Below are 12,405 nucleotides of genomic sequence, written 5' to 3' on the forward strand. Positions count from 1 at the left end.
AGCCTGATCAGCTTGCACCATGCCGCCTTGAGTCTTTTCAGACAGACCTGGGGGATGTGAGCTGTGCTTTCGCCCCAGCCATTCAGTGAATCTGAGTCTTGGGTGGGGCAGAGATGGTGCTAGGCAGAAATTGGGGTGGGGGTGCATTTTTAGCGTCCCCATTCCAAATTCTGGGTGGATCCTTCTTACTAGACTTTGTTTCCTCCTGGGGAGACAAGATGTGGACACGTGAACAATTGCCCAGTGAAATGAGAATGTTTGCTAAGTGTGAGACAGGCCGCCGTTGCTGAGGAACAAACACAGGCAGGAAGGCATGGTGTATGCCAAGTCCCCTCCAGGTGGAGAAGACAACCGCCGGGTGGTCATGAGCATATCAGCACCCATCGCTGGACTCCCAGATGCACAGCCGTGGGGACCAAAGCTGAGGGCCATTGCCCCTTGCAGAGAGTCCTTGGAGATGTCTGAGCTGTGGTCTGAGAAGATGTGAAGGGCCAGCAAAATATGACAGATGGAGAAGAGGGTAGTTGCTGAGCCTACCTAGGTCAAGTGGTCAAGTGACCAAGGCTGAGCCTAGGCATATATATATATATATATATATATATATATATATATATATACATATATATATATATATAATTTTTTAATGTTTATTTATTTTTGGGAGAGAGAGAGAGCATGCAAGCGAGGGAGGGCAGAGAGAGAGAGAGAGGGACAGAGGATATGAAGCGGGCTCCATGCTGACAGCAGCAAGCCTGATGTGGGGCTTGAACTCTCGAAGATCGAAATCGCAAACTGTAGCAGACTGAGTCGAAGTAGGATGCTTAACCGATGAGCTACCCAGGTGCCCCCCCGCCCCCCGCCGCCATTATCTCCATTTTAAAGACAAGGAAACTAGAGCACAGAGAGAGTCACTTGCCCCAGGTAGCCAGGGGATATGGAAGAAGGGGACACAGTCAGTGCATAAGAGAGTGGTCCTGGATGACGTGACTAAAGCCTGAACCTAGGGTGTGGCTGAGGGAATGATGAAGGATGGTTGGAAGGAAGAGATATTTATTCGGAAGAAGTGACAGACTGATTGCCATGGTGGGGGGGGTGGGTTGTGGTGTATGGATGACCAGCAGCCCAGAGAATGGGCGCTGCAGAGACAGGGCACAGGGATATGCCTTCAGGGGACATTTTGAACCTCTGAGGCAGATGTCCATCCAGAAAGGGGTCCTTCACTCAGTATACATTGCCAGCTGCGAAGTCAGGGCTACTCTCTGGACTTTGGGGCAGAGGGAGGAAGGCTCCAAGTGGACTTGCCAGGCTCTGGAATCCTGTGATCACTGCCATTCTGGTGCCAGCACTGGGCATACCAGGTTCTGAGTGAGAGCAGGGCTGAGAGCTGGCTCTCTTGCCCCTCAGGGAGTATGGGGCCTGGCTGGGAAGCCTCCGGAGGGAGTGGAGGCGGAGAGCTAGAGAGCCCAGCCCTGGGGTTGGCATGATTCCTGGGAAACAAGCAGGATGCTTTGGGTGCTGGATGAGGAACGCTGGAGAAGACCAGGCCTGCAGCTGTTCTGAGCCGACCTGTGTAGACTGTCCAACACTTGGTCCCTTTAAATGGGTGGGCAGAGCCTGAGCCCTGAGCTGCAGGGAAGATGGCTCTCTCCACAGAGGTCCCAAACCTTGGGATTGAGAGGACAGTGATGGTCGCAGAAGCAGCTCTTGCCTTTGGGGGTGGGGGTGCTGCGCCAGGCCAGGGCTCTGCGGTGGGGGTATCAGGGGTTGCCGGTCTGCTGTGGGAGTCTCGGGCTCTGTCAGCGGGGTGTGAACATGGCGTGTGCATGTGTGGAGTATGTGTAGCTGGGTCTCCCGATTTGGGAGAAGCCTCAAAGCCTGCATCTGCTTTGCAGGGGGGCGGGGTGGGGGGCCTTGCAGCCGAAGCAGGCAAGCCCTGGATTTGGTGGGGTGCATACAGGGGAGGGTATCCGTAACCACACACAGACCCCGGGACGTCTGGGGAAAAGCAGCTCTGTAGGCACATTCACACCAGATCCATTGGACAAAGAGACCGGATATTTTGCTGTTTGATAAACTTCATAAAACAGTGGAGCTGAGTGATTTTGCTGCTGCCTGAATGGAAGTATTCTAAGAACCCATGCCAAGAAGATAAATAAGGCTGTGGCTCCAGGAGAGGAGCTGAAACAAATGTGCAGCGAGAGGTACATCAAAGTAAAACTAGTTCTCCTGACGACCGGGGGTTCTGCGTGTGGCCAAGTGTGTGCGTGTGCGTGTGTGTGTGTTGGGGCAAATGTTTGGCAGACACTAGGCTACATCGAGGGGCCTGGAGATGTACCCTGGGCTCCTGCCAATCCTTCTGAAGGCAGCCCTCTACACAACAGGCCTGCTCGGGATTTAGTTAGGATTAGGCCCAGCCTTGCTTGGTACAAAGGGAAACCAGCGTTAGCCACTGTTGGAGATTCAGGCCCCCGCAGTCAGCCAGCTGGGGTTAATTCAGACTGGAATACGTGCACTGAGGGGTCAGGAATCCCTCGGGGGCAGGATGGTCAGCCCATGTTGGCCAGTTGAAAGATTTATTCTGTATTGATGACAGGGGCTACAAGCTTGAGTATAGAAACATCAAGCCTCTCATATTTGGTTCCAAACACTTCAGGGGGTGAGGGGGAAATACAGGGGCATAGAATGCTAGACCTGGAAGGGCATCACCTAAACATCATCTAGTCCAAAGGTTCTCAAAGGATGGTCCTCAGGCCAGCAACAGCGGCAGCATCAAGGAACTTGTTAGAAAGGCAGATCACTGGCCCTACCCCAGACCTACCAAGCCAGAAAGTCTTGGGGGTGGGGCCCAGAAAACTTTAATACTTTTTTTCTGGGTGATACCGATGCCGTCTAAAGATTGAGCACCGCTGATCTAGGCTGTCATCTTCATTTTAAAATAAGGGAAGGGTGGCCTAGAGAGGAAACTTTTGCCAAGAGCATATAGCTAATTAGGACACAGCCACTTCCCTCCTCACCCATATGTTCTCAGCTATTTATTTTGCAAATAACATGGGGGGGGCGGTTAATACATTTTTTCTTAGAGGCAGTTGTTATGTGTTTATATATTTTCCATTTGTTAATAAGCTAGTTAGGTCAGCAGTGTTGCTATTCCAACCATGGAGTTATTTGCCATAAAGTTCAGGCTCTGGGAAGTAGACTCTCCAGTTGGGCCCCAAGCCCAGGAAGCCGGGCTGGGTTCCCTCAGCTGCCCCCCAAGTCACCAGCACCTTCTTTCCCTGTCTGTCCCCTGATGTGCTCTCTGTAACTGTACCACCAGCCCCATCAGGCTCGCCCGTGCAGATGTTTTGGTCAATAATCCCTCCCTCAATCTGCCTGGCCTAGTGAGGGTGGACGTAGTGGGATTAGTTTCGCCTACTGGCCTTCACTGCCTTCCATAGAAGACCTGCCTCTCCTTCCGGCTCTCGCAGTGGGCCCAGCATGTTTCCAATATTGCCTCAGTGTTTTCCCCAACGGAGTAACGCTTTAATGGGGCAGATTTGTTCTCTGTACGGGAAACATGTGGGCTCCTGTCAGACGCCGCGAGAGTGAGCTGCCCTCCGCCACAGCCATCTGGTCACCTCTTGGGGCTCTCATCCCTGAGCTCAGGAGAAGGGCAGTTTTCTGGATCTGGAGGTGTGAGGAGGAGTGAGGGGCTCTCCAAGACTTCTGGGTGAGTTACTCTTGTACAAGAGCAGAACCGTGACAGATAGTATGTTTACATTCAGCCCAAATTCCCGGGGAGTTCATGCAAAAAATTCTGTTGTGGTCTGAATTCAAACAGTGAAGGAACTGCTGTGTTCAGTGTAAATTGCATTGTAGTGAAGAATTTTATATGGAAGTAGAATGGGGCAGTGGGGGAGAAACCCGCTCCCTTCCTCCTTCAAACGCCTAGCTGGAGATGATTGGCAAGAGAGTGGGGAGCCTTCCATGGCCCCAAACCTTACTAAACTAAGGCCCTGACCTCCCGGGGACTTGATTTTCTTTGCCCGAGTCCGGGATTCTTTCCCGAGCCCTGAAATTTCTGAAGCTGGCATTACTCACCTTCAGAGAGCTGTGACACCCTGGGATGGTTTGCCTGATTCACCAACATTGTCCTCTGCTTTCTCCTGCCCAACGAGAGGTCCATAACCTGCAGTTAAATAATTAAAGTTAATTGAAGCTTATTTCGTCTTGAGCATTTCACAAAGCCCCAGAGATAATTGGAGTTTCCCTGGAGTGTTGCAAAACTGGATTTGGAAATCTCAGATCAAGAGAACGTTGGGCAATGGATGATGGAGACAAAGGAGAAAAAGAGAGAGAAGAAGTGAGGGAGAGGAGGGAAACACAGCTTTCTGTTTCCACTGGGTCTCCGGACTGGGCTGGAGGGCTCTGGTGGGTTTCCTAGTGATCTGGTCCCCAAAGCGGTTGATTCCATTCTGAACTACGGAGAACAGAGCCAGAGCCCAAGGAGAGACCAAAAAAGACAAAGAGGCTCTCGGCTCCCCCGCCAGGACAGTCTCATCCCGGGGAAGAGACACCCTGTTGCTCCTGAACCCCCTTTCCCCCTGCTCCACAAAACCCCTAAGGGATTTTAGGGAAACCCCTCTTTCTAAATGTGAAGTCTGCTGATTTGAGTTGGGCCCCTGGAAACTTGCCTCCTGCCCCAGAAGATTTATTTTATTAAGTGGCCCACACCTGAAAGTAATTCAGCCTCTCGGCATGGGTATGGGGGCTGCGGAGGGAGGACCCAGGCGCGGCGGTGGCGGCGCCCAGTTCCTGTGCAGCTCCGCGCCTTGCGCCTGCCTCCCGGAGCCCTGGTCTGTCCGCCACTCCTGCACCGCGCACCCGCCTCCCGCGCCGGCCTTGCGGAGAGCGGCCTGGCGCGCGAGGGGGGAAAGGGGGTAGCCAGGCGAGCGGGTGGGGAAGGGGGATACGCCAGGCGAGTTGCGTGTGCATGTGGGTGGGTGCTGCGACCAGCGTCGCCCCCGCACCCTCGAGCTTCCAGATCTGCCGATCCCGGTGCCCGCGAGTCCTGCTCGCTTGAGGGAGGAGATTGTTTGCCGCTCGGGCCCAGGAGTCCCCTCCCAAAAAGGGAATAAGAGATTGAAATAGATAAAAGCATTCAAAGTTTAATGTCAACATCGAATCTCTATAAAACCAGATCAAAGGGAACAGGCGCTTGGTTTCTTCCCGGATGGATGGCCGGGGGGCCTTGGGGCTCGGAGAGTCCCGAAGGTGGAGCCCGAGGCCGCCCGGCGAGGTCTTCTCTCCAGCCGGGGCCTCGGACTCCAGCACCGGGGCCCGCGCGGGGCCGGGGCACGCACGCGGGCGAACGGACGCGGTGCCCGTGAACTTGAGGCCTGGTGCTTTGACAGCAGCCCACAGCTTGTCCGCGGTGCCGCCAGGCTAGCCCGGAGCCGAACGGGAGGCGACGGGCCCAGGAAACGCGCTAGCCGAAAGCGTGGCTCCTGGGGTCTGCGACTGACAGATGGCCCGACGGGCTGCCGGACAGGCGGCCGGGTGTCGCCTGCTCCGACCCCGCTGCTGCAGCTCCCGGGCCGCCCGCGGTGAGCGGCCGGGCAGAGAATAGTCGTGTTCCGTCGGTTGTCCGCGCCCTGCGGTGCGGGCTCCCGCGCCTTCCCGGGGCTCCCGCGGCGTCAGGCCCGGCTTCTGCTTTCGTTTTCTCCTGCCCTTTCTCAGTTCCATCTTTCGATGAACATACGTGTGCGTTTCCCTTTCCGTTCCCGAAGTGATTCTTCTAAGGTGGGTGACTCAAAATGGAGCTTTCTTCTCGTGGTCACTGGGAAATTTTGCAGGAGTGAAACTCCCGAGTTTCCAGTGAGACGCGCGCGACTTGGGCTCCTGTCTAATCGCAAACCTTCAATCCAACAGAGCCTTTAAGGTCACGGCCGCGAGAAATGTGAATGAAGAGAAACTGTCACATCCTGATGATAAATATAGAGAACTTTATTAGTAGCAAAATTACAGTCTCTTTCTTTCACCCCACATAAAAAAAATTGTAAATTAAGAAAGTTCTCAGCGTGTATCAGTTTTATGTGCTGTAGCATTCCACCCCTCCAGACATAAATTTCCATGTCTGCAGAGCCAGCTCGTAGGTAAAACCACATGTCTATTTGGTGTGCCTGTGTGTGCTGGCACAGTTATATTGCAGGGATGGACAGTTCATGGTGATGGACTTTGGGAGAAGGGTCCCGGGATGGGCATGCATGGAGGGCCATTTGTGTTTGCAGAGCTGGGGGGAGATACCCAGGACTCGCATTGTTAAACAAACTAGTTAAAGAGGATTTCATCTTATATATAGTCTGAAATTGCAGGAAATTCATAAGCAGAAAAAAGGGGCAGAAAAAGTAAAAAGAAGCCAAAGAAGCAAGGTTGTGGCTGTGGAAGGAAGGAAGGAAGGAAGGAAGGGGAGAGAGGGAGAGAGAGAGACAGAAAGAAAAAAAAGAAAGAGAAAGAAAGAGAGAAGAAAGAAAGGAAAGAAAGAGAAAGAAAAGAAAGAAAAAGAAAAAGAGAAAAAGAAAAAAGGAAAGAGAGAAGAGACAGATCTGGTGCTGAAAGACACGAAAGGGATGGAAATTCACAAAAAACAAGTGGAAGTGTCACAAAAAGATGGATGGTGAGAGGAAAATGTGGAGAGAAGAGAGAACACTATCAGAAAAAGAAATGTGGAAAGAGATATAGAGAAGAGAGACAGATGGGAGGAGAAAGACGCACAAAAAGACGTGAAGAAGAAAGATATCAAGAGGGATGGAGACAAAGAGCCAGAGCCCAGACTGGGGGTGGGGTGGGTGGGGAGGAGAAGATAGAAAACCCTGCAAGCTGGGAGCCTCCCCAGGGCCTCGCTTCTCAGATTTCCCCAACGCAAGGGAAATCCAGGGAAGCCTTTGTGGGCGCCGTTTGTTTGCTCCAGACCCGGATCTGATGATGCTGTTGATTTGGTTTTTAAACAGTGGGTTTGCAGCCTTCTGGGCTGGGGCAGGGGTCTGCTAGCCATCCTCAACCCTGCAGATTGGATTGAATTTCGGCCACTTTGATGGTCCTGTGATTGTCTCCCAGTTTTCCAATTTCCAGTCCCCTCCACCGGCTGGGGGTTGAAGAGGGACTTTAAAGACGCCTTTGATAACGTCTCACGGTTACATATTTCCATAACAATTTTCTTTACCAGACGGTTATGTCTGATGCAGCCCCAGATGTTCTGCGGGAGAAAAAGGGAACCAGTCCCCTGTGTCCCAGCCTACGAGGCCCCAGAGACAGGCGTGGGGAGGCAAACTCTGGTGTGGGAACCAGGGACCTTCTCTCCTCTTCTCTACCCCCAGCTCTTCCTTGGCCAAACTCTCTGAATCCTTCTCGGGGCCAAGGACACATCCGCTGTGCGCGTCTCTGGCACTAGTGAGGCCCTAAATGCCTCTTTTCCACCCAAACTTCCCTATACTAGATCCCCTTCTACTCGCACTGCTTGGTGACAGTTTGTGGAGTGGATAAAGCACTCCATGCTAATATCTCAGTAGGTCAAATTGATTCCAGGTGCCCCTCCTGGAGAATTTTAACAGGGCTTTCTGGAGACCTGGTACCCTTAGGAGCATGAGGAGACGTTCCTTCTTCCGCAGATTTATTAAATATTACTGTGTGAAGGCGCTGAGATGGGTGCGGAAGGCAATCAAATGTGTCTGGCCCTTAAGAGGTGCAGCATCTGCAGGGCGCCCGGGTGGCTCAGTCGGTTGGGTGTCCGATTTCGGCTCAGGTCATGATCTCGCGGTTCGTGGTTTGGAGCCCCGCATCGGGCTCTGTGCTGACAGCTCGGAGCCTGGAGCCTGCTTCACATTCTGTGTCTCCTTCTCTCTCTGCCCCTCCCCCCCACTAGCAGTCTGAGGTGCCGCAAAAGAGGTGCCGCATCTGCATTGCTGGGGAAATGAGACTGGCGTGCACATAACTCGAGCTGAAGGCTGAGTGCATGTGAAGAATGCAGGAGAGAGGTGTAACGAAGTGGCTTCAGCATTCAGCATCCTGGGAAGGCTTCATGGAGGAGGTAGCATCTGTTCTAGGTTCTGGAGGACATGCAGGGCTAGACTGTGTGGTAATGGGGAACGGTAGCCACTGTGATAGGTGAATGGGGGAGACTTTGGGGTACAGAGGCATTTTTTGGTGCTGCCTCCCCAGACCAGACTTGGATAACCTTTGGAACAAATGTATCTCATTCAATTCATTTCACCCACTTGGTGTTGAAACGGGGCACCAAATTGGATACCTGCTGTACAGTGGGGCACAGTGATGGAGGAGACAGGTTCCTGCCTTCCTGGACGTTGTTAGTATAGATCACGGTCTACAGAATTCCAAGGGGCTACTTGGGGCTGCTGGGCAGAGAAAGGGGGAAGCCAAGGTGTTAGTGGCCAGTCCCCACCCCCGCTGCAACCAGAGCAGTTCCACTTTTTACGTACTGGGGTTCTATGTGAAATTTCCTTTGGGATAAAAGGCGGGGGAGCTCTGCTGCTTTAAAAGAAAGAAAACGCCTGGTTCATAGGTTCTTGGGCGTTATGAAAAAATAGCTAATTGAATAATGAAAGCATAAGAGTGCATCAGGAACCAAAGACGGTGATTAAGCCATAATCCAATCCTGGACACCTGAGTTTCGGTGACAATAATTGCAAAGTCCCTTCTGTACAGTCCCTGTCTGTGGCCTGTGGATAGAGCACACATCAGGTCCCAGGCTGCTGTTTTCTCCAGCCTTGTCTTCCCACATCCTGTTCTTTTCTCCCACTCCTCAGCTGGTTGGTAGTGACTGAGTTCCAGCTGTTCCCAGAACACCCAGGGACCCTATCCTAATGATACCCCAAGACCATCTCAGGGGGCTGAGCTCAGCGGCAGTCAGAACCCCCACTTCTGGGAGCTTGTTGGATCCTGTGAGTTGCAATACAACAAACTGCCACCAGGGGGCAGAACAGAAACGTGGGGTCCTGTTCTCCAGGGCCAGGCTTGTTTTTGGCACAGTGCAGAGAAAGTGTGGAGAGCCTGCTCTAAACACTGCCCTATCGGGAAGACTAAGATGAATGCATACAGCCCCTTCCTGCAAGAGGCTTACAGTCCCATGGTGACTTCAGTGATTCAATTCCCTACTCCTTAGGTGGGCAGCTGAGTCTGTTGGAGTTGTAGCTGGAACTCCTAACCTCTTCCAGCACCACCACCCACGCCCCCGCCCCCAGCAGTCCTGGATGTCCTAGCCCCAGCTGCCTAGCCTCCCCTCTGGGTTCCTGCTGGCTTCTCCAGCCGCAAGGCCCAAGGCCCAAAAAGGATAGGTTCTTGGGCTCTGCCTCCCCATGATGCCCCTGGACACACACGGGGCATGTTGACTCTTGTGGGCTCCCTGTAGGTGGGACCCCTAAGGGAACAGGATGGCAGAGCCCAAGAGGAACACCTCTCAGCTAAGGGCAAAACCAGCTTTGGTCCTCCCGCCTTTCATCTCGGGGCCCACCCTCCCCCAACCTGGGCTGGGTCTGCCCTCAGGCTTGCTGTGTTTCCCCCTCTCACTCCCCAGCTGAGAAGTGTGGGTGCCCCACTGTGCTGGGTTGGGGAGAATGTCCTCATAGACTAAGTGCGCCCCGTGTGCACATGTGTGTGTGCTTGTGGGGTGGGCTGGTGGTGGGCTGCGGGCATTCACAGGTCGCTGAGGTGTTCCCACTTCCAGCCGTCCTCAGTACTTTAGCCGCTCCATCCAAAGACATGTATTAAGCACCTGTCCCGCACAGGGGCCTGTGTCGGGCACAGTGGGAGGTAGAGCCATGAACTAGATGTAGTCCCCACCCTGGGGGTTGGGTAGATAGAAAAGAGCTTCCCAGAAGCATGCCCTGGAGCCATGATGCTGTGGGCCGACTGGGCAGTGGTGGCGGTGGGTGTGAGCCATCTGCCTGGGCTTTGAGAGAGGCATAAGAGACAAGTTCTGGACAGCAGGGGGCAAGTCTGTCCTTTCACTGATGGCCCCCCAGTGCTTCGCAGCAGGCCTGGCATAGAGGAGGCATCCCTTAGTATTGGATGAGTAAAGGTGGTTGGGACGGGGGGGGGGGGGGGGGGGGGGGGGGGGGGGGGGGGGGAGGGAGGTGAGCCTGGGACAGTGTGGGGGATTCTGACAGTCCCCCAGCCAGGGCTGCTCCTGGGGTGACCATCCATCTGGTCTTAAACCTGGAAGCCCTGTATTACAGGAAGCCCTTCAGCCCCAGGCAAAACGGGATGCTCCTAGCTGCTCCTCCCCTTGGCAAAGGGTTTGCAGTCAGTCCTTCCCTGGTCCTGCCTTTCTCTTTCTCCCCCACCCATCGGGTCTCTCTCAGGTCTCCTGGGCCCGGCCCTGCCCCCGCCATGGCCCCCAGCCTGACCTCCAGGGCCGCCCACTTCCCTTCACTCGGCTGTTCCTGATAAGGAGACTGGAAACAGGTTTGCCCTTTCACCTCTGCATAGCTTTCCCTGAGTCTTTGGGTCCCCACATCCTGGGTCACACCCGAGGGTCCCTGTGCCACCCCCAGGCTGTAGGCCACCAGCCCGAGGCTCCACGTGGGAGCAGACTGTTGGGACGAGGGTGCTGCTCAGGCCACGGTCCTCAGGAGGTGGGCCTCTCCCTGGCCGAGGACCGTCCAGGCGCCTGCTTTCTGAATGCAAGTGCTGTTGGACAGGATGGCTGAACTGACCCATTACTCCCCTGCATTTTGACTGACATTCTTGATGGAATTGGCCGGATGTTTCTCCTTCACAAGAGACACAGCCTCAGGCCAGACAGCTGTGCCTCCCTCAGCCCAGCCGCAGCTGGAGGTACTGAGAACCCAGGACCCACGCTTCCTACTTACGGGATAATATCACTGGACCAAAAAGGCTCCAGGAAAGGGGCGTGGCGGCTTCCACAGGGTCCCAAGAGGTCAGCAGGACTGGCTTCTGAGCATCTTCTATCCACGTTCTGAGCTTGTTCTCTGCCTGGGTCTGTGGACCCCACACATTTGCTATCATCTGACACGGCACAGAGAGCCCTTAGGTCTGCTCGGGGCCAGGCTCTGGAAGGCCCTGAATCGTGCCCAGACCCACTTCTTAATTTCAAGAGTGCACTGTTTACAGAAGTGATTGTCCAGAACTTCTGTCTCCATGGGTTAGAAGTATGATCAGATGCAGCCATTACTTAAAGGGCATGTCATAATCTTTGCTGATTCAAAGGCCATTTCATGAATTTGCAGCACTTGGGGGAGCTCTCATTGATAACAACATCATTTTATGGCCTTGAGATGGTGAAATTGTATGTTTAGAGAATTTTCCCCTTTGGCGAAATCCATTCGTGGCAGAATACCAAAAGCCACACGGAAGAGGGACTCTTATCCACTTCTGGCCTGCAGGGACTATGGAGGGAAAGGAAAATGTTCTCACCCTTGATCTTGGGGTGACTTGGGTGATTATAACCTTGTATATGAATATGAGGCTCAGGGCTGCTGTTTCCATTTCTGCATCTTACATAGCTGTGTTTTCTTCAGACTTTAGTTATGTAAGTAGCACCTTCGTGATTTTGGCCACATTTGAATGCCACTTGGGCCATTAGCATTTTTCTTTAAATTAACTCACTACACACATATGTGTACGTAGGCACACATGAGAGTATCTTTTAAAAGGAAATTTTACATCCGTATCATAAATGGAACACTGGTAGCACTTGTTATAAACAGGGAGTAGCCATAAAAACAAATAAAACAGAAGCATAGCGGTGTGATTCCATTGTGGCTAGATTCCATTGTTGCCTATAGAAGGCTTTGAATCCAAGGTTTGCTTTCTTTCCTATAGCAGAAATGTTAGCAAGTGTTAGAGGGCATCAGAGCTCCGTTGGCCACATTGTTGGTGACCAGATACCCCTGCTACTTAGAGGGCACATTGTAAGCCGATATGAAAGGGAATTGGAGAGTGATGATGGTCTCACTCTTTCTTCCAAGCACCATCTAGGATTATCGCAGGTTCCACCCGGGGCACTGAGTGGGCCTGCCCTGGAGAAATTGTCCCCTGGCCATTGGCCTAAAGCCTCCCTCTCAGCTAGTTTCGGACCACACCTTCGAGAGAGCTCCACCACAGACATCTTTTCCACTGAGCCATGTTCTTCAGGCCTCAGCGAGAGGACCCACAGAGTTGCTGGAGACAAGGGGTGCTGGTCTCGCCACCTCTGATGTTGCCCAGAACATCCCCACTTTAATGAGACGACCCTAGAAAGACTGTTTGCACTTTCCTTAGCAGAGCTACAGGGAATTTTTGTAATGCTTATGAGAAAACCCCAAGCATGAGAACCAGCAGGGCATTTGAGCTACACTCCCGGCTGATGACAATTCCCAAATGATATTTTCAGCTCTGCCTGCTCCCTTG

Source organism: Leopardus geoffroyi, chromosome C1 (genome assembly GCF_018350155.1).
Source record: "Leopardus geoffroyi isolate Oge1 chromosome C1, O.geoffroyi_Oge1_pat1.0, whole genome shotgun sequence".
Taxonomy (NCBI): domain Eukaryota; kingdom Metazoa; phylum Chordata; class Mammalia; order Carnivora; family Felidae; genus Leopardus; species Leopardus geoffroyi.